We start from the raw sequence: 24575 nt of genomic DNA, 5'->3' as shown, positions 1-24575 counted from the left end.
TAATGGTGGGAGAAATTGAGGCTCTTTTTTAGAAATTAAATTGGTATTTTCCATGAGGTTCTTTATCCCCGCTCCAAATTGGGGTATGCGGTCTGTTGGGAGAATCATGTAATTCTTTCTGCCTCCAAGAAGGAGAAGACACTCCTTGTATTTCTCTTTGTCTTGGATAACCACACCACCCCCTTTATCTGTGGGTCTTATGACAATTCTTTTATCAGCTTTTAGATCATTAAGTGTAATGGTTTATGCTTTACTCATGTTATGGAAGATGTACCTGCCGCCTTTGTGTTTTGTCTCTATTTCATTGAACAGTGCCTTTTCGAATGTAAGAACTTCAATGGGGACTGTGGTGGCGTAGGTAAAAAATGTGGACTTTATCCTCAGTCCTGTGTCACCTTTGACTATAATGGCTTCTGATTTTTCAAAGAAAGTTTTCAGTTCGAGTTTTCTAAAGAACTCAGCAAGTTAACAATTCAATCAGAACTTGTCAAGGTGTGCTGTTGGTACAAACCCTAGTCCTTTATTCAAGACTCAGCATTGTGTATATGTCAGTTTTATAATGGACATATTTGTCAAAATGTTGGTTCCCTGATTGGCCCCGGGAGAGCTTCCCTCAACATGCTCCTGGTGTGTACTCCTGCTGTTTGATCGATCATCCCAGTTCTCTGTTCTCTTCCGCTCTTTCCTCTTCCTCTGTCTCCCCTCAATAAAAAATTAAACGCTTGGTTAGGAGTAAACCGCGGTGGTGGGAAATGTGGAAAATAATTGCCCCAGCCAAAAAATGGGTGCGTTTGGGCTGGAGGATAGAATTAATATGGAATTCCATTATGTTATTGTAGGGCTTGAAACCCTTGAAACCAAGGAGAGGGGCTCTAGTAATCCAAAGGGATAGAGCACCTAAGTAACTTGATAGTAAAAAATCAAATTTTCCCTCTGGTAATCTCACTTCACTCATAACCACTCATATATCTAATATTCCACTCAACCACCAATTATTAATTTAAAAATTAACCATAGAAGCTCCACTCAGTGTGTGAGCACGTGTGTGCATATTTAATAAGTCATATAAAAAATTAAGTAAAGTTGTACAATAAAAACATATATCATCATAAACAGTAAAACAAATGCGGGTTATCTCATAATCCAACAATTCAACAGACAGCAACCTCCAGACAGGACAACTATATGAGACAGTGCATTTTGTCTTATATCTGGTAATTTGAGATTTGTTATAGGCAGCACCCTGCAGGGGAGAAAAAACGTCCCTGTCTTTTACTAGTCGCTGACTCCCCTCAAATTTAACCAAGGTATTGTGCGTCAACGCGTTTCGGTGGAGCAGTGAAAAATAGAGCCACTTTCCTCAGGACTAACATTTTTCTTTTTCCTTATCCGCATAGTATGTAGAAGCCTACCATAGAAAGACAAAAAAGAATAAGTATACATAAAAATCAGGAACATTTCCATACGTTTTGTAACGTTTCTTTTGTAACATTCCTGCATGCTAAAACTATCTTCATAATTTAACAAATAAACACATATGACTTATCTAAACCAAACATATACATGGTTAATGAATACATGAGATATAATACACCATCTGTACCATTTTATAAGTACAAACACCCACCCAACCTATACATTGTTTATGAATTCTACGATATATGTTTTTATTGTATAACTTTACTTTAATTTTTGATATGATATTAAATATGCACACAAGTGCTCACACACTCTGAGTAGAGCTTCTATGGTTAATTTCTAAATGAATAATTGGGGGTTGAGTGGAATATTAGATATATGAGTGGTTATGAGTGAAGTGAGATTTCCAGAGGGAATATTAGATTTTTAACTATCGGGATTGAAACCCTGCCATGGCTGTACTCATGGTCTGTTTCTATTTCTGCCTTGTTGTCTTCCTCTATTGTCCTCACTATTAGACCAGCTGTCTGTTTCCAATGATATACCATCTGATGAGTTAGTGCCAGTTGTGTCCCCTTGTTTCCCTGTGTTAATGTACTCGGGTGCTGAGTGTAGGTACACTTCTACATATGAAAATCTCTTCAGATCCTTTTGAAACGTGTGAATCTTGGATTGAGTGAGATGATCCTTATATTTGACACTTCTTGTTTATTTCATCAAGGTTTTTTTGTACAAGGTTAAGGTGGTTCTGAAGTGTTTTTCTGTGATTTGTATTTCTATTAGCATTGCATCCGAGAGTCATTTAGCTGTTTTAATAGGAAGGATTAACCAATACCTGGTGCAATGCCATGCTATCTGAGCCCAGTACTTCCTGAAAGCAGCATCTTCCAGGAAGATTATATAATAAGAAGTCCATACATCCCAGGTATGGGCCCTTTGTACTTCCCCCATTTTTTTTAGATAGAACTGAAGCAGTGAATCCAAGAGACATATGGGGACTCTACTAAGCCTTGTTCTAAAACAATGAGTTAGTTGTCAGGACTTCCTGACATATAATTAATCTAAATGGAACTCTCTCTGGAGCTTCTCAAAAGATTTGAAGGTGCCTCCTTCCAGTAGTTGGTCAACAGTGTTTATGCGGCCTGGACAGCCTCATCCCACCTACTGTCATGGCTGCTTTGTTACAGAGAATGGCGGCGGTGTGAAGCAAGAGGTGCGCATGTAATAGAGAGGGTTATTGTCTCTAGATATAAAACATATCTGATTACGGGGTTGTCTATTGTTAGAGGCAGAATCTTATACTTATAAAGGACCCCAGGCCCGCTCTGCCAATTCAGGTAGCCAGGAACCCAGTCGGGGCAGGTGTTATGCAAAGTAATAGGAACCTATATTGGGTCGGCGCATTCCTCCCATCTCTGTATGTGCACAGAGCTTGTTTAATCAGATTCTAGGCTTAACATTTTCCCAGACAAAGGACTTAATTTCCAAGTCTATTCTGAGTAGAAGGTGATGCGGAATAAGGATGGGAAGCATTCCTATGACATAGTTATATCAGGGTGCTGTTACTATTTTTACCACCTAACCTCTCCCCCCATAATGACAGCTGTAGATGATCCCATTTTACAAAGTCTAGCTTCAGGCATCATGGTATCCTTCGACATGCTTCAATTACTTTGTTGAGAAAGATGCCTGGTATTTCATGCCCTTCGGGACCCAGCTCATGTTTATCCTTTCCATAAAGGCAATTGTCATCCAGTCGGACATTGGCAGTAACTCACACTTTCCCCAGTTGACCTTATAAATGGAGAAGTCTGAACGAGTGTCTAATAAGAACATCAATGCCAGGATAGAGGTACAGGGTTGCTGGACTTTTAACAAAATATTATTGGTATATAATAATGAGTTTATGGGTTCTGCCTTTGTTGGCATGCAATGCTCAGTGTCTCCAAGGCTAATTTAAAGAGAGGTGGTGAAAAGTGACAGCCGTGTTGCGTGCAGCGTTGTATTTGAATAGTGCATGATAGTTGCCCTCCACAGTCGACCAGTGCTATCGGTCCATTGTATAACCAGCGGCCTTTCTGGATAAAGTCCTGCCCCAGGCCGAACTTTTGAAGCACCTTAAATAGGTATGATCTTTCAACCAGGTTGAAAGCCTTTTATGCATTTAAAGAAAGGTCTTCCACTTCTGACCTGTGCCTGTTGTCCCACAGCAGATGCGGTAACATTCTCAAATGGTTACTTGAATACCAGCCTGAAACAAAGTCTAATTGAGAGGCAATGAACAGTTAGGGGATGACTTTCCGAAGTATGTTGGCCAGCACCTTGGCCATTATTTAAAGGTCCATTTTCAAAAGGGATATGGGCCTGTAGCTCCCACAATCTATCAAGTCCTTCCCTTCCTTGGGAAGTAGTGTTATTATTGCCTTATTGGAAATAGGCCCCAGGGACCTTGTGTTCTCCGCCTTCTTGGAAGTTTGATAGAGTATTTGCTTCATTTGAGGTTTGCACGTTTATTAAAATTCTCCAGGGAAGCTATCTTCCCCCCTGGATTTATAAGTCGGCAAGATTGATATAGCCCCTCCTATTTCATTGGACGTAATCGCATCGCTCAATATATTCCTCCTTTTGTCTGATAGGATTGGAACTTGAATCAAGTCTAAGTAGGCGTTTTCACTTTGAGAGTCTCTAGCACGACTAGTAGCATATCGGGTTTCATAGAAAGAAGTGAACTTTGCCGCCATATCCTCCCGTTGGGTTATGAGTTGTCCCTGAACTGTGTGGATCACATGGATGGACAATTGGGCTTTTCTCTTTCACAACTGAAAGACCAGCATCTGGAACGCTTCTCCCTGCTCTCGTTATGCTGCCAGCTAAGCTTCACTAAAGCTGGCTCTGCCGCCAATATGTATAACTGGTTATACTTGAGTTTTTCTGCTTCTAGTTTCCTCCGGGTTTGAAACTTGGTCCTACATTGTACTCTGCCATCAATCCATGTAATTTCCTGCTCTAGGTCCTTCCTGTTTGCATCATGACCCTTTGTGGTTATTGCTGAATCCCTCATAAGGAGCCCTCTCCAGGTCGACTTCCCTGCCGGCCAGACTAGCACTTGAGAGGTAACTTAGCTCTCATCCTCTAAGCCTTATACCCATAGATGAGCATTTAATGACCACTATTCCTCCAGAAAGCATGGAAGCCTACATTCTCCCTCCAGAGGCTGGAGGGAGATTTCCTCTGATTTAGGGACAGCTCCAGAGCTATGGAGTTGTGATCAAGATCCACCCCATCCACACCCTTCCCTCCAGTAGGGTGTCAGTCTCAAATGGTGCACCTAATAGTAAATGGTGTACTAGAAAGTAATTGATCCAGGATGATGTGTTGTCCACCAAGGATAGAAAAGTGTCAACCGTAGTTGTAGTGAAGTCAACTCTCCAAATGTTTACCACGCCATGGTCTCCCAAAAGTTTGTTTATCTGAACTTAATCAACAGCATTGCCCATGCCTGTTGGTTCTGTGCTATCTGTAATCAGATAAATTGCCATATTCCTACTACCCCCTACTACCAGTTTGGTCTTACTACATTCTGTAAATATCTTGTTCAGTTGCCCAAAGAAGGCAGTTTTACCATCGTTGGGTGGATAGGTTTATCCTACAGCTGAAATATGTTCCCTAGTAGATGTACAAATACATATATGCTATCTGAGTCTGTCCATATCTTGCAGATTCTATGTGGGAGAGATTTGTGTATTAGAATTGCAACCCCATTCTTCCTGCATGGTTTAGAAGGCTAGTGATGTCATTAACATTCAGTGATAGGATGTGTAGAGTGTGAGTAGTCATACATCCCTTTGTCAGGTCCCCAAGATACTGACTTGTCTATACATCAGAGTAAGAATGTACCTTCTGCGCCAGCAATGACTGGCGGAAATACAGGCAAGGGGGAAAGACCAGTAGGGAGCTATAGGTATCTAGTGGGATTTACAGAGACTCAACTGGGTCGGGTTTTTAGCATAGTACTTCTCTGTTGGTCTACCTCTTTTTACCTGCTTCGGTTGTATATTTTTGTTTGGAGTTCCTTTTGTGTGCCATTCTCTAAGAACAAGAATAATAGAGGGGTTTAGCACTGTACGGTAGGCTTATGATTATTTCCCCCTTGTTAAGGGACTTGCTGGTTCTCTTTAGCTGTAGTCTTACTATTATTTCCTCCTTCATCTGCTCTAGCCATGGTCTGAGGGCTTTGAGTCCTTCCCACAGTTGCGAGGGTTCTCTACTTGCACTAGGCAGAACAGGCATAAGTCCTACAACAGAGAGGTGAATACATACTCCAATAATCCTGAGGGAAAAATAAATGGTCTTTGACTAGTTGCACAGTGCCCAGCACTGCCTTTTGGAGGGAAAGGTGCCCTTTTGCCTTACTATCTTAGGCCTAGAGTAATTCACCGCTACTGTCTGATACCCTCCACCCCCTGTCACAGCCCAAGCACACTCAGCAATGGAAAGGGACAATTAGAGCTCATTCAAAAATAACATTTAAGTGACGTTCCTGTGGTTAGGACCATTTCTCTAATGCCATCGTCCTGTTCCGGCAATAGAGTACTGCTCATGAGATGACCATAGCAAATTAAGTTGAAATTGGGTAACTGAAAAGGATACCACCCAGTATATATGAGTGTTAAAGGTGTCTCCGTCTCCTCTGGTCTCTCTTTCAAAGGTGAACAAGATTCATCTCTGTCCCTTTCTTGGATGACAGTCAACACTTGTCGGAGTGTCAATGAGTGGATGTCCGCTTCTTGCCCATGGTGTTGACTAAAGGTTGTGGAGGTAGAGGTGTGTGGCCCTGTTGCACTGTCTCCTGCTGCTTTTCTACTGCGGCAGGTCAGTTCAGTGTTCAGTGTCCAATGGCATACTTTGATCAAAATCTTCATACTGAGGTTGTTTTTTACGCTAGCCCTGTGGGGTTGGGTGCCACCCTTGCACAGCACATCAGATACTCGGGTGATCATCTCCACCACCTGGCCTGTTTCTGCTTGGTGTCACACAAGCTGATAACACTCCCCTGGCAATAAACAACCAGTAACGCACTGCTGTGTCATGTCTTTCATCATTCCTGCATGAATGTGTGGATGGAAGTGGGGACAGTGACTTCCCTTACGTCAATGATGCTCATCTAGTGGGATGCCTGTCACAGTGTGCTACATTGCCTATTGTGTCCCGGGTGCCGTGGACACCACAACTGGGGGACACACATTAGTAACTTCCTTGTCCGGACAGGGACTGAACTATGCCCAGAGCCCTCGAGTCATTGTTGCAAACCCTGCGTGATGTGCCTACTGATGGACACACCGGTGGCAGCAGGTGAGCAGTGGGGCCTGTGTGTGCAGTCGCGGCGGTTTATCTCCATCTCCCTTCTCTCTCTCTCTCACTCTATCTCCCTTCCCGCTCTCGCTCACTCTTTCTCCCTTCCCTTCCCTTCCCTTCCCTCTCTCTCTCTCCCTCACTCTATCTCCCTTCTGTCTCGCTCTCTCGCTCTATCTCTCTCTCTCCCTCTCACCCTCACTCTATCTCCCTTCTCTCTATCTCACTGTCTCCCTTCCCTCTCTCTCCCTCCCTTTCTCTCCCTTCTCTCTCTAACTCTATCTCCCTTCTCTCTCTCTCCCTCCCTCTAACTCCCTTCTCTCTCTATCTCTCACTCAATCTCCCTTCTCTCTCTCTCTCTCACTCTATCTCCCTTCCTTTCCTTCCCTCTCTTTCTCTCTCTGGCTCACTTTCCTTCCCTGTTTCTCTGTGTCTTGCTCCTTTGATGAGCGCATGACACATGTCCTGATGTTGTGCTTTCTTTTCCAGGCTGTGATGTCAAGGTTGTCCCTGATGGACCCGACAGGAGCAGGAGTCTTCTGCATTGCTGTTCTGTGTTGTGTATCAATAAAGTTTTTGGTTGTTACGTCACTGCTGTGTGGCTGTTTCTCGTTCTTCTGGCCACACATGTGTGTATTTATTTTGGCGCTGTGCGTCATCGTGCATTTGTTGTGGCTATTGTGTCATGCACGGTATTTGTATGTCTGGGGGGGAGGACCGGGGTGGGGCCCTGGGGTGGTTGCGGTGGGTGTTGTGGACCTCATGGGTATCCGTGTTGCATGATCATTGTATCCATGGCATCTGTGGGTCTTCCGGTGTGGCTCTTGGCTGGGCTCCCTTTCTTGCTGCAGGTAGTGATCCTGCTTTACACCAGCAATGAGCACTTGTTAATTTCCTGCTGCTACTGCGGCTTATCACCTGTTTTTGTTTGGCATCACTGTTCTTGCATGTCGTTGTGAAAGTGGTGATGTGGTTTTTTCATGTGTTTTTGCACGGGAACGCCTACTCTGCATCTAATTACGGTTAGTTGGTGGTGTCCACCGTGGAGATACATTTTGGGGCAGTTATCGCGGGAATACAGGCGATGTCTGCAGTTTGCACCAGTTTGTGAATGGGGTGTTAATTCTATCTCCACATTTGTTGCATTAGGGTGGGATAATTTGGATTTGAGTCCTTGTGAATATCCCCTTAGACTTTCATCATGTATAGGAAAACATCCTTTCACTGAATGACCTAACCTGCATGTGAAAATGGCATCCTGACTTTTTTTTACCAGTCCAGCTAACATGTTCATCTAGTTTACGTTCTGTGGCCAAGGCCTGTCCATGGTGCTGCCAAGGTCTAGAATGTGTTTTTGACCTAAAAGGGGGGCACAGAACATGTCCTTTTTTGACAACATTTGTCACAAAGCGACTCCTGTCCATGTTTTGGTCTATTGCTAGTGGTGGCATAATACGATGTTTTGGTAATTAATAGTCCTGAATAGACCTTTTTTCTGTCAGTTAAGAGAGTGGCATACTGGCCCCACTCACACAGAACAAGCATTTGCAATGCAATAGGTCTCGCATTTGCAAGAGTGTGTGCTATTGGCATTGTAAATGACAATGCCTTTTATTCCTATGTTTTGAAAATCAGCAAGCAGTGTGTAAGCACGCACTTTTTACTTATAGTCCTTACTTACAAGAAGCACGGCTGGCAGTAAAAGAGGCGCAGTTACTGGCAGCCTTGCTTCTCGTAAGCAACAACTACAAGTACAAAGTGCGTGTTTACGTTCCGCTTGCAGGTTTTCAAAGCACATAAATAAAAGGCATTGTTCTTTACAATGCCAATAGCTCAAACGCTCACAAATGCGAGACCTATTGCAAATGCTTGTTTCAGGTTACTGTAAGTCCCTCTAAGCAATATTTCATTTATGAATAATACACTCAACGATAGCGCTGAGAAACAAGGACATGCAATTAAAAATGTTTTTTTTTTAATTCTCTGTCTAGTGCATAACATGTGAAGGGTAACCACAAATAATGCAAAAGTAAAATCAATTAGACATGAAATGGTCAGCAAAAACAAAAGAAACATTTCTAAAATTTTTAGCGAGTTTCTGAAATCATAATATCCTTAAGCTATTCCAAAGCGCTATTCTAAATCTTAGCTGAAGCATTAAGTAACAAACCTGCCTTTCAAGTTTTAGAGTTTATTAGGATGGATGACACATCATACCTTTGAATAGCTGATTTCAGCTATTTTTTAGAGTTCTGTCGAGGAGCCAACAACATGTATAAGTGAAGGACACCTGTACAGCTTCTGGAATTAACTTTCTGACAGAGAGTAGCTGGCTGAGCAACCTGGCATGACCTCTAGTGATAATTCTAGCATGAAGACCTTCCATACTCAATCGCCAAATCCTGGCGTTTGTATGATGTGTTTTTTACCAACTGACTTTAATTTAATCTTACCTTTTCAAAACAAAACGGGGGCACTAAGGATCCTAGAAGACTAAACTAAAATGGCACAAAATACTTCAGCTCTAGCCACATTTTGACATTAAGGGGTCTATTAGGATGGCGGTCGGAAAACCACCCCGACCGCCATGGAAGCGAAAAACAACCGCCACAGGTACCGTGGAAAAACCAGTGGCCAAATTAGGATCAACCGCCCAAAAACACTGACCGCAGCGAACGGTGCCAAGAAAAAACACCCGTAGTGGGCGGAGATGGCCAAAACCTGTGGCGGTCGGATTTGCGGCGGAAAAACACCAACGTATAGCGGAGACACCGCACAGGAAATTAGGATATCCCCGATGGTTCCCTGGTACATTCTGCTGTTTCTGACTGCCCCGGTCGCAAACAGTGATGAATGGGAGAGCCAGCAGAAGAGCTGCAACATAGCCACCACTGCAGATGCTCTGTGACAAATATGGCGGTCGACAGAAAAAACCGACAATAAGGCCACAAAGTGAACACAGCAAACTAGCCATGTCCCCCAAAAACACAAAACACAACCCAATGACACAACCACATAGCAAAAAATAAAATCCCAGTACAACCCACACAACACACCTGACAGCACTCCCCCATTTGGACACATCCACATAGCTGAGTATAAAACCAGCCCATTCCCTGACCAGAATCCTTTGCAATACTCCAGAAGTGAAGGGACATACACCACAGCTGAAAGGAGAGGCAAAGAACACAACATCACTAGCTACCCCACACACAGCACCACCACCACTTCCACACCTGCACTACTAACCCCCTGCATATCACACACCATACACATCACTACCACACCCACCACTCACAACCCTGCACCCAAAACCACTTTGCCCCCCACACACAATGGCAACACATAAAATGACCAAATTCACAGAGAGTGAGTTGAAGGTTATGGTGGATCAGATAGTCAGAGTGGAACCACAAATGTTTGGTAGCCTGGTCCAACAGACACCATTAGCCACAAGAGCACAAATGTGGGCAAGGATAGTCGAGAAGGTCAATGCAGTAGGGACCACCCCGCGATCAAAAAAGGAAATCATGAAGGGGTGGCATCACTTGAAGAGGGTTGTCAAAGAGAGGAGGAGCAAGAACCGTGAGCTGGTTCACGGGACTGGCGGTGGCCCTCCCATTCCACCAAAACCATTCACTCCATGGGAGGAGAAGGTGCTTGCCATACTGCATCCAGAGAGTCCCACAGGAGTACCCGGGGGAGTGGAGGCTGGTAAGTATAAACAAATTACTACCACCACACTGCTATGTACTGTCTTGCACAACTATAAAGCTACACCACCTAGGACAAATTCCATTCATCTGCACCACACACTCACAAAAATATGTCTCACAGATCCAACATTCACTCCCTCCCATTCACCCCAAACGTAGCTAGCAACATTACCATGGGGGCATGTGTACAGGCAGCCAGCACTACAACTCCCACCAGGCCCCCTTGTCCCACAGCATCAGCAAGATGGAGCCCTCCTCCACCCCACCCAAAAGCATGTGTCAGCCATTAGATTATCCAAATCAAACTTACAGTAAACTACAGGTAGGTAGCCATCTTCCCTGGGAGGGTGTTTGTGGGCGGGAGGCCTGCACCACTACTCCCACCATGCCCCCTGTCCCACACCTGAGCAGGATGGATCGCTCCCCTACCCAGAAGCAGTTGGAAGCCATTCCATTACACCAAACAAGCTTACAGGTAGAGAGCCATCTTCCCTGGTAGAGCTGTTTGGGTGTGGGTGGCCTGCACCACTATTCCCAATATGCCCACTGTCCCACACCTGGGCAGGATGGAGCACTCCCCCACCCAGAAGCAGTTGGAAGCCATTGCAGTACACCAAACACATTTATAGGTAGGTAGCCATCTTCCCTGGAAGGGCTGTTTGGGTGTGGGAGGCCTGTACCACTACTCCCACCATGCCCTGTGTCCCACACCTGAGCAGGATGGAGCACTCCCCCACCCAGAAGCAGTTGGAAATCATTGCAGTACACCAAACAAACTTACATGGAGCTCTCTATACCACCCAGATGCATGTGGCATCTAATGGATCACTACAAACAAACTAACAGACCACCACCATCACTGAGCATGATGTAAGCCTCCACCACGCACACACAGATGTGTCACATAACAAAGCCAAATGTGAAAACATAACAGGTAAGTAGCCACTACGTGCACCTAGCCATTCGTCACAAAAAAATTGTGCCATATGACAACACCAGCCCTCTCATTGCACACATATACACATCGATCCTATTGCCACGCACAGTTTGCACACAGCTAATCAAAGGAAACTGTCAAAGCAACCAAAGTGTGACACACCAATGCACATGTAGAAGAAAGTCTGTGCATAATTATGTACAGTACTGATTGACATGTGCAATGCCATGGGGCCAGAGCAACAAGGACCATATGAAAAATAAGAAAGCATGGTTGGTGGTACAAATCCAGCTATGCACATGACAAGACAAAGGTATGCGGGAGATGACAATGGCCAGTCCATGCCCAGATGTGACGTTTGCCAGGTCAGACAAATCAACAAAGAGTCCTCACCGAAATTGTATATTGCGCTAGTCCCTAGAAGTCAACATGTCCCTGTAATCACAAATTATCACCTGGTGCATGGTATGTATTGATACCTCACACCATGGACAAGTAATGCATGTATCACAGCATCATGACAGGAGGCACAGTAGTGCACATAGAAAACAATGTGATGATCAGTCAACTGTGTAGTGTACAAAAACAGTGAATGACACACAGCTAACACAAAGCTTGCGGGGTGCACTATAATGACCATTTCCCATCTGACCTACAGGTGACCAAGAGCTTACTGCAGAGGACAACACCAGCAACCTGCAGAGCCAGTCTCCCTGGAACATCGACTCTCGGATGTTGACTCCCAGGATTCTTTGGAGGAGGAGCCCAAAGCTGGCCCATCTGGTGTTCCAGGGCGCAACAGGTCCCAGGACCCTATCGTCTCCCCACCACATCTGCTGCTACAACAACCTCAATGCAGCAGACCCTGTTGTTACAGCCGGTGCGTCTTCCACCACCACCACCACTACCAGAGCTGCCTGCAACACTCTCCCTGCCCCACAGGATGACCACCCTACCGACTGAGGAGGACAGGGAGAGGATTCGGGTGCCGACAGTAGAGAGGCAACAGGTACGTGGCAGCAGGCAGGTGGGAGGGGCAGGTTACCCACAGACAACCAGAGCCTGGGACCGAATCCCTGGAGCACATACACAGAGTCCTTGGGGCATATGAATGGGTCCAGGGACAAACGGGCCGGTCCGAACAAGATTCCCGTGAGCTCCTCCTGCTGATGAGGTCCATGGACACCCGCATGGGACAAATTGTGGACCTCTTGGGCCAGCTAGTGGCTGTACTGAGGGACAGGTCTGCACCACAACCAACACCTCCCCCTCCCACTGGTGGTTCACAGGATGACAGTTCACCATCCTCCCCTGCGGCCACAGAGAGGTGTGAGTCCTCAGACCCCACTAGCCCCCCAGGAGAGGCCCCGCCTGCCAAGCAGCGAAGGGGCTGTCCGAATAAAACCCTGGGAATATCTGCTGGCAAAGCACCTGCCAAACACCAGGCATGAAGCCAGCCATGATTGCAACCCTCTTCCCCAATGCATTTACTTTTTGGATTGTTCTTCCCCACACTACCTTGTGAATGGCAACTGTCTGTTAGACTGGGTCACCACATCTATGTGGTGACTACTCGATGATCTCATGTACCAGAACTGTCAACTCACTGCTGCACTAATCACCTCACTATAGATGTTCACCCCCCTCACATGTCACCATTGCAAATAAACAACTCCTTACACATATGCTGTAGTACCTGCTCCGTCTTTATTCCAGGATGTACAGTCTTCACCATGATTACAATGTACCAGGAGTCTGGTGTGTATGTAGGCAAGGAGAGGTTGAAAGCACCTAGGAAAACACAACAGAACAACATTCACTAGTCTGGGTGTGGCATCACAGACATCACACAACACTTCACAACAGGAGAATCCCACATGCACACATCACAATGGGCAACAAGTGCCATCCAGTAGATGTACCTAAATGAACTGTCCCAGAAACAATGTCAGCCACCACTGAGTCTCCAACCGCCTGCTGTCACAAACATAACATACACCTTCACAACAACAGCAACATCATCAGACAATGGGTACGTTGTACATTGTCACCCACCTTCAAGTGAAATAGCGGGTGATGAGCTGTTGACGCAGGTCAACACCTTCCTCTTCTCCACTGTCCTCATCACTGGAGACGGGTTGTTTTGCAGGTAGGGGCCTTGGCTGCTCATCATTATCCAGGATCAGGGGAATCTCCTTGCGAATGGCTAGGTTGTGGAGCATGCAGCATGCCACCACAATCTGACACACCTTCCTGGGCGAGTACATCAGTGCACCTCCGGTCTTGTCCAGGCAGCGGAAACGTGACTTCCACAATCCATGCACCCTGGGGAAGCAGATTAGCCATCAGCTGGGGTACAATGCTGTTACACAAGATGTATGAGTCATGGGCCGAGCCTGGGAATATGGCACACACCTGTGAGATGATCATACCTGCCTGGCACACCACTTGCACATTTATGGAGTGGTAATGTTTACAATTCCTGTAGATGTGCTCACGTGCCTGTGGTGGCACAAGCCCAACATGGGTGCAATCAATGGCACCAACAACATAGGGGATTTGTCATAGGGGCCAATTCAGGCCCCTGGGAAATGGATATATCTGTCCTTGTAGATCATCATAGCGGACGGATCATCACTCAGCACCAAGCTGAACATAGGTTGTGACATCCCACCTGCGCTGGACACTGTGTGCTGGAATGATCCAGTGGCAAAAAAATGCAGTGCCGCCATCACCTTATACATCGGGGTGAAAGCTGTTGGATATGTTCTGTGAGGCTGCAGGTCGGGCTTCAACATCTCACAAAGGGTTTGTAGGGTGGCTCTAGCCAGACTGCATTTCTGAATGATCGCCTCATCCTCCATGTCTGCCAGCACTGTCAAATGACGAAGCACATTTGGTCTCCTCCTAGTTGAGATTAAAGTGGACACATGTCAATGCAAGACATCATGAGATGGGCACAGCATCTCACGTTCTAGCTGACACAACACCAACAATGACTGTCATCAAAATTAAGTCATACACCATCTTACATGTAGGGACACCTTCAGCTACACTAATCGCACCCATGCCAACTTACACACAGCAAGTACCTTATATACACCTCAGTCAATGTTAATGCACATAGGGAGATGGCCACATTTACCATGGACACACCTGGGAGGATAGCATCCAGCATATGTGTAACAAAGCAACCTCACTGTCTCATACCTAGCTGCTGTACCTGACACACTGTCATTCGTCATTTGAACATTTCACACATCAACAATACAATGACCACAGTCTTACAAATGACGAGTGTGTGCATGATCAAACATAAGAGGACATGCAAAACCCAACAACATTCATTGAGATAAACATTACTATGATTGTCACTGCACCTCAACACATTGACATGTGTACACGTTGTAGAGTCCGTAACAACACTGTCCTGTGTACAGGCCCATCAATATCACAAGTGGCATGTGACGGAGTACATGCCAATCTACAAAATCACATACACAAACTTGGCATGTGTAATCACCAGTGGACTAAATGGAACATTGGCACTGTGTACACAATGATGTGCCATTAACCATGTAGCCACTGTGCACTGTTGATGTTTGCCAGATGGCCATTGACACAGCATGATGTGTCCATTGGTGTTGTAAAAGTAATCCGCCAACACAATCCCGCACACCCATGTCACTGTATGGCACCCAAATCGCGGTAGCTACCACCTGGCCCCAGCCATGTGTCACCACGAATCCCCAATACACAAGTGCTGCCCATGTTCGCACCAGTAAGAGGGAAGAGTGCCCTTCACCCCGGGCACCGCTGCCCTTGCCCCTGTCCCCCCGCTGCCATCAGCACCAGCTGTGTGTAGGCCAGACAGCTCTCCTCAATGCCTTCATTGACCACGAAAAAATTGGCACAGGTTGTTGCTTTCATGGAGGGCACACATTCAGACGTGGGTAGGCTGCACCGGACTGTCCAGTCTTTGTCCTCCACAGTGACGGCAGCCCTTCAACAGGCACATACTCACAGTCCAGCTCTGGTCCCTTTGTCCACCCCCCTGGCAGTGGCCACGTCTGATGATAGTGACCATGCTCCACAGACCTCAAAGTCACAATACAGCACACGAAGCTCACAGCAGCAGTAACCCAAGCAGTACCTTGCGCTGACACCATCCCCACAGAAGACTAAAGTCACCACAGAGTGCAAAGACAAAAGCATGTCAGGTGACACTAGGGGCCAAAAAGCAAAGAAGCAGACCTCAGGCTCACATGCCTCAGATGCATCCCCAGCCAAGGACTCTCCTGTCCCTAAAGCATCTTGCAAAGAGAAGCATACCGTTTCTGTGCCCATTAAGAAGGTGGTGCATGGCAAGGGTACACCTAAGAAGGGCTCCAAGGCAGATCCACCTACCACCTCGACTCCCATTCCAGGCCCAGTGAAGCCGGAAAAGGAGGGCACTGTAGGGGTAACACCTGGTAAACATGGGATGGAGGGGCAAAGGCGAAGCCAGGCAAAGCGTTCTACTGGATACAGCACATCCCCAGTGGGAATGCCAGCGTCTGCACCTGATGCAGCTTTGGTGGTGAGTGTGCCTGTTGTGTCCACACCACTTCTAATTGATCCCAAGGCAAGAGAGCCAGTTAGGATCCCCAAGAAGTGGAAAGGCACCCCTCCACATTCTCCCAGCCACACTGTGTCTCAGGTCAGCATGACTCCACCTCCATGTGCCACTACATCACCTGGTCCAAGAAGCCCTCCGGCTTACCAAGCCACTGATAGCTCTACCTCAGCTTGGCTGCTCTCTCCCCGGTCAAGTGCTCCAACTGTCCTTGATACACAGCCAGCTCCCAGGCCACCTGACAGTCAAGTTTGAGTGGTAGTCACCCTCACACACCTGTCTCTCACACAGGGGGGCCTGTACTGCACATTGTTACCCCCTGACTGTGTTGCTGACCATGGAAAGGTACAGTTGCACACATTCCCTGTGCTGCTTCTAATGGACATACTCTGCACTTTGCCCTGCCCACTGGCATTGTCATTCACTGCTGTGTGCCCCTTGCCTGTGCAGCTTCTCATGTACTCACTCTGCACTTTGCCCTACCCACTGGCCTTGTCATTCACTGCTGTGTGCCCCTTGCCTGTGCAGCTTCTCATGGACATACTCTGCACTTCGTTTTGGCCACTGGCCTTGTTGCTCTTTGCTGTGTTCAACTATTCCCTGTGCAGCTTTTCATGGACATACTTTGCACCCTGAACTGGCCACTGGCCTTGCTGTTTTGCCCTTGCCTATGCAGCTTCTCATGTACTCACTCTGCACTTTGCCCTGAACACTGGCCTTGCTGTTTTGCCCTGGTCTGTGCAGCTTCTCATGTACTCACTCTGCACCCTGGACTGGCCACTGGCCTTGCTGTTTTGACCTTGCCTGTGCAGCTTCTCATATACTCACTCTGCACCTTGGTCTGGCCACTTGCCTTGCTGTTTTGCCCTTGCCTGTGCAGCTTCTCATGGACATACTCTGCATTTTGTGCCTTGCTCTTATCTACTCTTGGTGCCTATCTGTGCAATATGTGAATAAAGACAGTTACTCCTGTTGTCTGTTTTGTCAGTGTCCTTACTGTATAATGTTCTTTTGCTGTGTGTATATGGTTTACTCTGCCACATGCTCTGTGTGCCACGTCAACATAGCCAATGTCTTGGCTCACTTACTCTATTTTTTGCAGGGGTAACAGGGACTTCAGTGCCTCCTGACCCTGGTACTTGTGGGGGCAATGGTGTCAATTTTAAATGGAATGCAGTTGTCATTTTCTTAATTTGCTCATTTTGGCTATATTGTACACATGTCAAGTTGGGGGGCAATACCAGCACAGAGTGGAATTCAATCCACATGATTGCAAGTAGGCTGGCCAGGGTCATCATGTATGTGTGTTCTACCTTTATGTGTGCCCAGTAGTGTATGTGTGTGGTCATCTTGTGATGGCCAGTCTGCAGTGTGAAGGGGGACTTTGTTGGGAGTGTTGATGTGTGTGTGCCCCCGCATTGTCAACTACACACATGCGTCACCCAGGAGTTGAGTGCCTATTGTTTGGATTGTTCAGCCCTGTGGATGTGGTTGTATGTACATGTGTGAGTTGTATGTTGTGCACTGTGCAGTGTGTCCTTGCAGTTCTGGCTGACTCCTACTTGTTGTTTTTGTCACTTGTGAGTATGCAGAGTGTGTGACTGGCAAGTCAGTGTTGTGTTTAGTTGATCATCCATGTGCCTTGGTACTGTTTGTGTAGACTGTGCAGACCTGCTGCTCCACCCTGCCATTGTGGTTGTGTTTTCTCATGCAATGCTGTCACATGGTGCCTTATTGCCTCCAGTATGGCATGTTGCGTGTGGTGTCATACCATCCCCTATCTGTGCTGCAGATGCCTTCCCATTGTGAGTCTGCACTCCCTCTATTTGTGTATGGTACACTCCTGCCATGTCCACTGCTGACATGCAAAACACTTCACTTTGATGTCAGCTGTCCCCTTGGTTTACATGTGTGTGTGCCTCCCCATCACTTCATTTGAGACACTGCTTTGTGATGCAGCTCTTTGGCCTGGAGCAATGTGTCACCAAATAGGTTATATGTGATGTTCTTGTGCTGTTTGGCCGTCATGGTTGCTCATATGCACTTCAACTGTGTGTGCTGCCCAGTCTTCTGGTCAAGTTGTTTCCACCTTTCTGTCCCAGACTTGTGCATCTGTTGGTGTTGTGTTGAATGTATGTGTGTTTGCTGTGGTACTGCTTCACTTCCTGGGTGTGATGTTGTATTTGTGCTGTGTTGATTGGTGTTTTGTGGGTTAATGTTGTGTCACTTATATCTGTGTGGGGCTGGTATGCTTGGTGTGCACACACTGCTTGTTGTGCACGCAGTGCTGTGGTTGTATGTTGCCTTGTCATTGCCTGGTGTGCATCCACTGATGTCCTGTTGTGTTTGGTATGAGTTTTTTTTGCCTGTGCCTCTGTTGTTTGTTTGATGTGGCTGTGTTTTTCTGTGATGGTGCACTTCTTGTATGTGTTGTGGTATGTTGTCTGTGTATTGTTCCTGACTGATGAGGTTGTACACTCCTGTTGTGTCTGTGCTCCCATTAGCTTTCCACAGTTTTGCTGCACAGGTCATGTCTGTTCTTGTTGTGGTTCTGTGTGTGTTTCTGGTCGGTTATGTGTTTGTCTGTTGTTTTTGGGCAGATATTTGTTCTGGCATCCGTTTGTGTGTGTGATGTTTGTGGCTACCCCCAGGGTGTGTGATTGTTTGTCTGTGTGTGCGTGTATTGACTGGGAAATATTGCCACCCTTCAGTGTGTTTGACACTGGTGTTGTGTGCTACTGATGTGAGGGGGGTATGTGTGTAAATTCCTACTAGTGTTTGACAGTCATGGAGTGTGTCAATGGACCCTGTGTGTTGTGCTGCTGGCGTACTCATGTGAAGTAGTTGTATACACATGTGTGGCTGGTCACGGTTTGACTTCAGGGCCTTCCTTTCATTCTTGTGCCTATACATGGGTTGCCTTGTTGTTTCCCTGGGTTGTTGCACTGAGCTGTCTGTGGTTTGACTTCACTCACTGTACCAGCCATGTGTGCTTTGATTAGCTGAGGGAATTGTTCTATGTTCCTTGTCTTGCATGTGATGTACTCCTGCTTGGTGGTTGTCTCCATGGCCTTCCATTTGGGTGCCCCTCACTTTGGCTTTCCTATTTGTTGTGCTCCATTGATGGTGGCATGTGGTCTGTGTATGTGTGTCAGTGTGGGGTATGTCTGTGTGACTTGGCAGGCTGTGTGTCCAGTAGGATGTTTGAGCTTTGTATGTGTGTGTGTGTTCATTTAGTGCTTGTACTCATTTTTCTTGCCATGAGTGTGGTGTTGTTGTATGCGTGTTGCCCTGGCTCTGTGCTTCTGTGCTGTGTGTTCCTCTGCAGCCAGTCCTGCTGTGGCTGTCTCCCTGGTTGTTTGGTGTGTGGTGCAGGGTGTGTATTACCTGGCTTGTTATTGTGCATGGGGGTGCACAGGAGGGGCACATGGCATGTCCCTTCAGGGGGGGCTAGTGTGTGGAGGGTGGATGTGTGGCCCTGTGATCGTTGTGCCCTGCCCATGCCTGGCCCTGCCTTCTGCATTGTGCGCATGTATTCCCTTGTCTTCACCACTGCGGTGACATGACTGGGACATTGCTGCATGATCACGGAAAATGTGTGTCCTGGATGCAGAGGGGTGACTTGGTGGCAGATGGGTCATGTGTGGGTACCCTTGTGGATGTGTTCCTGTCCCCACCAGGGTGTCTGATGTGGAATTGGACCCTGTATCATCCCATTAGTTGTGTGTTGTGATTGTATTATTGCGTACCTTTGGCGGTGTCCGCGGCGGTCCATGAGTTGCTGGTGGTGTATCAGGTACTGCACCGGAAAAACGTCTAGGGCTGGGTCCCTTGGGGTCGTGTCCGGGTGGTGTGGACCGGGACTCTGGTTTCCCGCTCCGCTGTCAAGCTTCCGACGTCTCTGATTGGGCAGTTTCTCCGCTGCGGTGCGACTGGTTGTTTGGGGCATCCTAATTTGTGGAGCGGCGGACGTCGTTTCGCATGGCGGTGAGTCTCCATTGGCTCACAACACCGCAGTAGCGGGCACACTTTGATGGCGGTACGCTTAGCACCGCGGCAGACGGGAATTTGGCTATGTTTGGCCATTCTAATATGGCAGGCTTGAGGTCTGCTGCTCGCGGGCGGTAAAATGCATTTTTCCGCACCGCCAGCATCACGGTGGTGCCACCGCCCACCATCCTAATAGACCCCTAAGTTACCATCCTTAAACAATAAGTTTACGCAGTAGGAGGCCATATTGGGATAGTGGCACCCATTATCAAAAACAAAAAACATGTCGGCCTACAGAGTGGGCAGTCAGGATGATATTAGAATTTTTGCTTATGATCTAAGAACTTCACACTTTCTATTAGAGAAAAAGAAAAGCTAACAGCAGGCAAGGAATAAAAACAAACTGACTAAATGAGAACTGTGATGACATTCAGGCCAGCTGTGTGTGTTATCCTTCCAGCAAAGATGATTTTAGTAGAGTGCTGTTCTGTATGTCACCACAGGCAGGGCAATAGCAGTGGAGTTGATGGCAGGTGACAAGGGCTGGCAACACAAGACCTGCAATGGTAACAATGACAGACAGCATGTTAGTGTATGCAGGAGTGTTTTAACATTGATTTCAATGGCAGGAGAGCATAAGATATGCACAGACAAACTGGATTGCGTGTGTGATGTAGTGGCAGTGGAAATATGTTACGGCACATTTCTGTAGAGTGTGGATAGGATTGAATTTGTTATGACACATAACTGACTGGGTAGTGGAGATGGGCAGTTATGCTGACTTGCCTTTGCCCCTGCCATGAGGAGGTGGTGGCACTAATGGTCCTTGAAATAATGCAGTCACAGAGTCTGGTAGGTAGTTGTTTATCAAAAGAGGCATACTATTTACAGTCATACACTGATATTTACTGATGAAGGTTACTTTTGTGTGTGTTTGTTTGGGCTCTGAGTCCTGTGATTGGCATGTCTGCTCTATGTAGATATTGTGACATTTTAAGGCAATATGAGGTATTGATATCAGCAGTGGTGTGGCCATCGTACCTGGCATGACAAAGCTGGAATCTGGAGCAGGAAGGTCATGCACCTGCATGCGGAGGGCATACTCTGGTTGAGAGGTTTGAGACCAAGGTATGCTCCAAGTACACCACCAGCCATAGCAGCTGCTAACTGTATCTTTGTAAAGTTGTACATCACAGGCCTTCTATCACTCTACTATGTTTTAAATGTCCCCACAGTGAGCACCTCGACCCTTAGTGCATTCACACTTTGGGTGACACTGCCACTGGGATGTCTTGTTACCTCCATTCAGGGTGTGACCTTATAATTCACCCTAGAGGTCAGCTACAAAGTTGTCACAATGTTTGTCTCCTCAGTGAAGTTCCTTCTTCTCTTGAGTGGGATTCAGTATTCGGTCTGTCTCAAATAAAAACATGGCACTAGGCGTAGAGAGCAGGGACCTGCGTTTTGGATGTAATTGTGTGCTTCTGATCGTGATTGCAGGCTGATGTGTGGCAAAGCAGTCAGGAATAGCTAGTTCCCTATTTTACCCCATTAGGGACTTTGGGCCAGATGAAGGAGCCCTAATACCGGTCGGAAATGGCCGATTTTGGCCGTTTCCGACCGGTATTAGGGTTTTCAGATGTAGGGCATGCATTTACAGAATCGGTATTTTACTGATTCTGTATTTACCGATTCGGTAAAATTACTGAATCGGTAAATACAGACTCCGTAAAATACCGATTCTGTAAATGCAGATGTAGCTGGCACATGTCAGAGTGCCACAGGGCTTTAAGAATCGGTATTTTACCACCCAATCCAATTGGGAGGTAAAATACCGAATCCAGGTGTGCATGCACATGTGTGCATGCACACCTGTGCCATGTGACACACAGTTAATACCAACAAGAGAGAGAGGGCATGAGTAGACACTCCTGTACCCCAAACAAAGTCGCAAATAACAACAAAGGAGTGACTCAGTGAAAAAGAAAAAGAAAAAGCTGCTGTCTTAAACAAAAAAGTGAAGTTAGTTTGTTCACTCTGTACTGTGAATGCGGTCGTTATTCCCACAAACACAAGTACATGGTGTCCAATCTCTGTCCCCCTGCGAATACCCAACGAGGTACCTTACCAGGACAAAAACCCATCGGGTGCAAAGCTCACCCAAGACTAACGTAAGGAAAAAGAAATTCTTTTCTTAATGAAGGACCCTCACTCACCACTAGTTGGTGACATGCTTCATCATTGACCGAATGTCCCCCCAGCGTGCTACAACGCCTGATTACAGCGGAGCGGGATGTGGTGAGTGTAACAGTGCCCAAATTAGGAGTGACTATAAGTGAGTGTGCCAGTGTGTTAAAAAATGCAAAGGTTGTAGCCTTTACAAAAATCTTTAATAATGGCCAACCTGCATTAGATTAAAAACAAAGTGAACGGACTACACAAGGTTCTGAGTTAGGGAACCGGAGTCCTATTAAGTATACAAAATGGTCAACATGTTTTAAGTTGCAATTCGCTCAGCATTCGTCAGGACCTAGCAAAATGTCCTCCGGTGGTGTGAGCGCGCTAAGGCGCACCCTACCGTGAGGCTCTATATGTGAAAAATTCTTTATCTTGTGTGATGATTGTTTACCTTGTGAATTGACCCCATGTCGTTTGCCCAACATTCATTTTGATCTCCCTGCCTCAAAATCACAATTTCAAAGTGAATGAATTGCTTATTGATCAGTTATGATCCAACCATGCTCTTTGATAGGCCAGTATATAAGACTTTAGAGCAGTCGAGAAGCAAATCTAGGAAAATATCAATTACCATGAAGTGTTTATAGTCTATAGGGTCTTTGTAGAAGTGATTGCATTGTTGCACTGATACAGGACCCCTGCAGCATTGAAACCCACACAGAACTAATCAGGTAGTAGAGGATGCAGGGTAAGTGCCTCCTTTTGCGCCATTGACAGTGGCCCACCAACTCCCCACCAAAAGAAATTGGGTTACTAGTTGAAAGGGGTAAAAGTCCCACTCAAGTAATAAGCCCAATCCTTGTCAGGGTGAACCACAAAATCATAATAATAATAAACAAATTTGTAAAGTGCATGGTTACACTAACTAGTGTGTCCCCGCGCAGCAACAAAAAGACTTACCCTGAGTGGAGCAGAGAAGCGAAATAGAAGACGAGTTAGACGGGGATGCTTGAAGACGGAAAAAGCCAGGTCTTGAGCTTATTCCGAAAGATTGTCTCAGAGGACTTCAGCCGGAGGCCTAGGGGAAGTTTATTCCAATGTTTGGCCGCCAGAAAGCGGAAGGAACTGCCACCCATTCTTACTTCAGTTCAGTTAAAAAAACTTTTATTTCAGTCAATGTGACCTAAAAAAGTGCAGCATGCAATTACATTCATTTATGGAAATACATCAAAGAGTTTTAAAACATAACATTTCAAGAGGGTTAAAAACATTACAGACTTGATTTAGAAATTACATTGATTCCATATTAAAAAAGAAGGGACAAAGCAGAAAAGTGCGGTTGTTACACATACACATACAAATTTGTGGAAAGTGCATACTGCAATAAATAAATAAATAGTTTAGGTAAAAAACTTTGATAAAAAGCAACAGGGAAACCCTTCAGTATGAGACAGTATACTATGTTACAGAGGGAGATTACACCAAATAGCAACCTTGTCATTTGCTATAGCTTATTCAATAGATCATTAGATGCTTTCAAGAAAACCCTTCTGGTGCACCACATGGAAAACAGGAATCCAGCAACTGAGTAGACAACTGGGATACTGAGGTCATACTTCAGTATCCTAAACACTTCAATGCAGCGCCTACTACCCAGGTTCCTGCAAATCTGCACCAGCCATCTTTTCCTCGCTTTGTTATAGCCTGGGCAAATACATGCAGCTCTAATTACTCGAGGTGATCACAAGCGGGACACCGGACCGCATTCTGGGGTCTCCACTTTGCTGTAAAACATCGGAGAGGCTAGACCCCACATCTAAATTGCAGGTAAAGCTTTCTTACAGTCACAGGTTTAATAAGATCTAGCACCTTCTCAAAGTTAGCACTGTCTTTTATTTCCAGAAAGACTTTAGTTAGTTTGCCTATTTTAGAGCTAGTGTGAAGTGAAGCCACTCTGTAGTTCTCATAATGAGCCTTCATTTGTCTATTAACAAATGTTTGATGTGGGCAAACCAGGGAAATTTAGCAGCACCCCTCATCTTCAAGACTTCAGACAATTCTTCCTTATAGGGGAGAAGTTCAGGAGTCGACCACAGACGGCACCAATACAGTAGGGGTTTAAGACTCAGCACCTCTGCTATTGCCATTAATCTTATTATCAGGCAACAAAGGTCCTTGACTGAATACAATTGGAAACAATTAAATGATTTATAGGCAACAATCTACGCTATAATGAAAAATTTGTCCAGCCGGACACTGATTTAATCAATGGCAAGGTATGAACAAATTAAAGGGAACAATAATACAGTGGGATACAATCCTGTATCCAGTACATAAAACAAGGCAAGACAAAACAAAAATTGACAAG

At 46.0% G+C, this 24575-nt stretch overlaps 1 long non-coding RNA gene across 1 annotated transcript in view; it reads right to left on the bottom strand.

Moving 5' to 3' along the window:
- Positions 1-1026: 1026 nt before the first annotated feature.
- LOC144827213 (uncharacterized) overlaps positions 1027-24575 on the bottom strand; it is a 157136-nt gene continuing 133587 nt past the window's right edge. Inside the window, exons 3-4 of the long non-coding RNA XR_013610082.1 lie at positions 23168-23390; positions 1027-1408 (exon numbers count right to left, since the gene is read on the bottom strand). This is a non-coding gene — a long non-coding RNA (uncharacterized LOC144827213). The remainder of the gene's footprint in view (positions 1409-23167; positions 23391-24575) is intronic.

This window comes from Lissotriton helveticus, chromosome 4_1 (genome assembly GCF_964261635.1).
Source record: "Lissotriton helveticus chromosome 4_1, aLisHel1.1, whole genome shotgun sequence".
NCBI lineage: Eukaryota > Metazoa > Chordata > Amphibia > Caudata > Salamandridae > Lissotriton > Lissotriton helveticus.
Note: the sequence above shows the minus strand (reverse complement) of the source record. Positions and strands in the feature narration are given on the sequence as shown.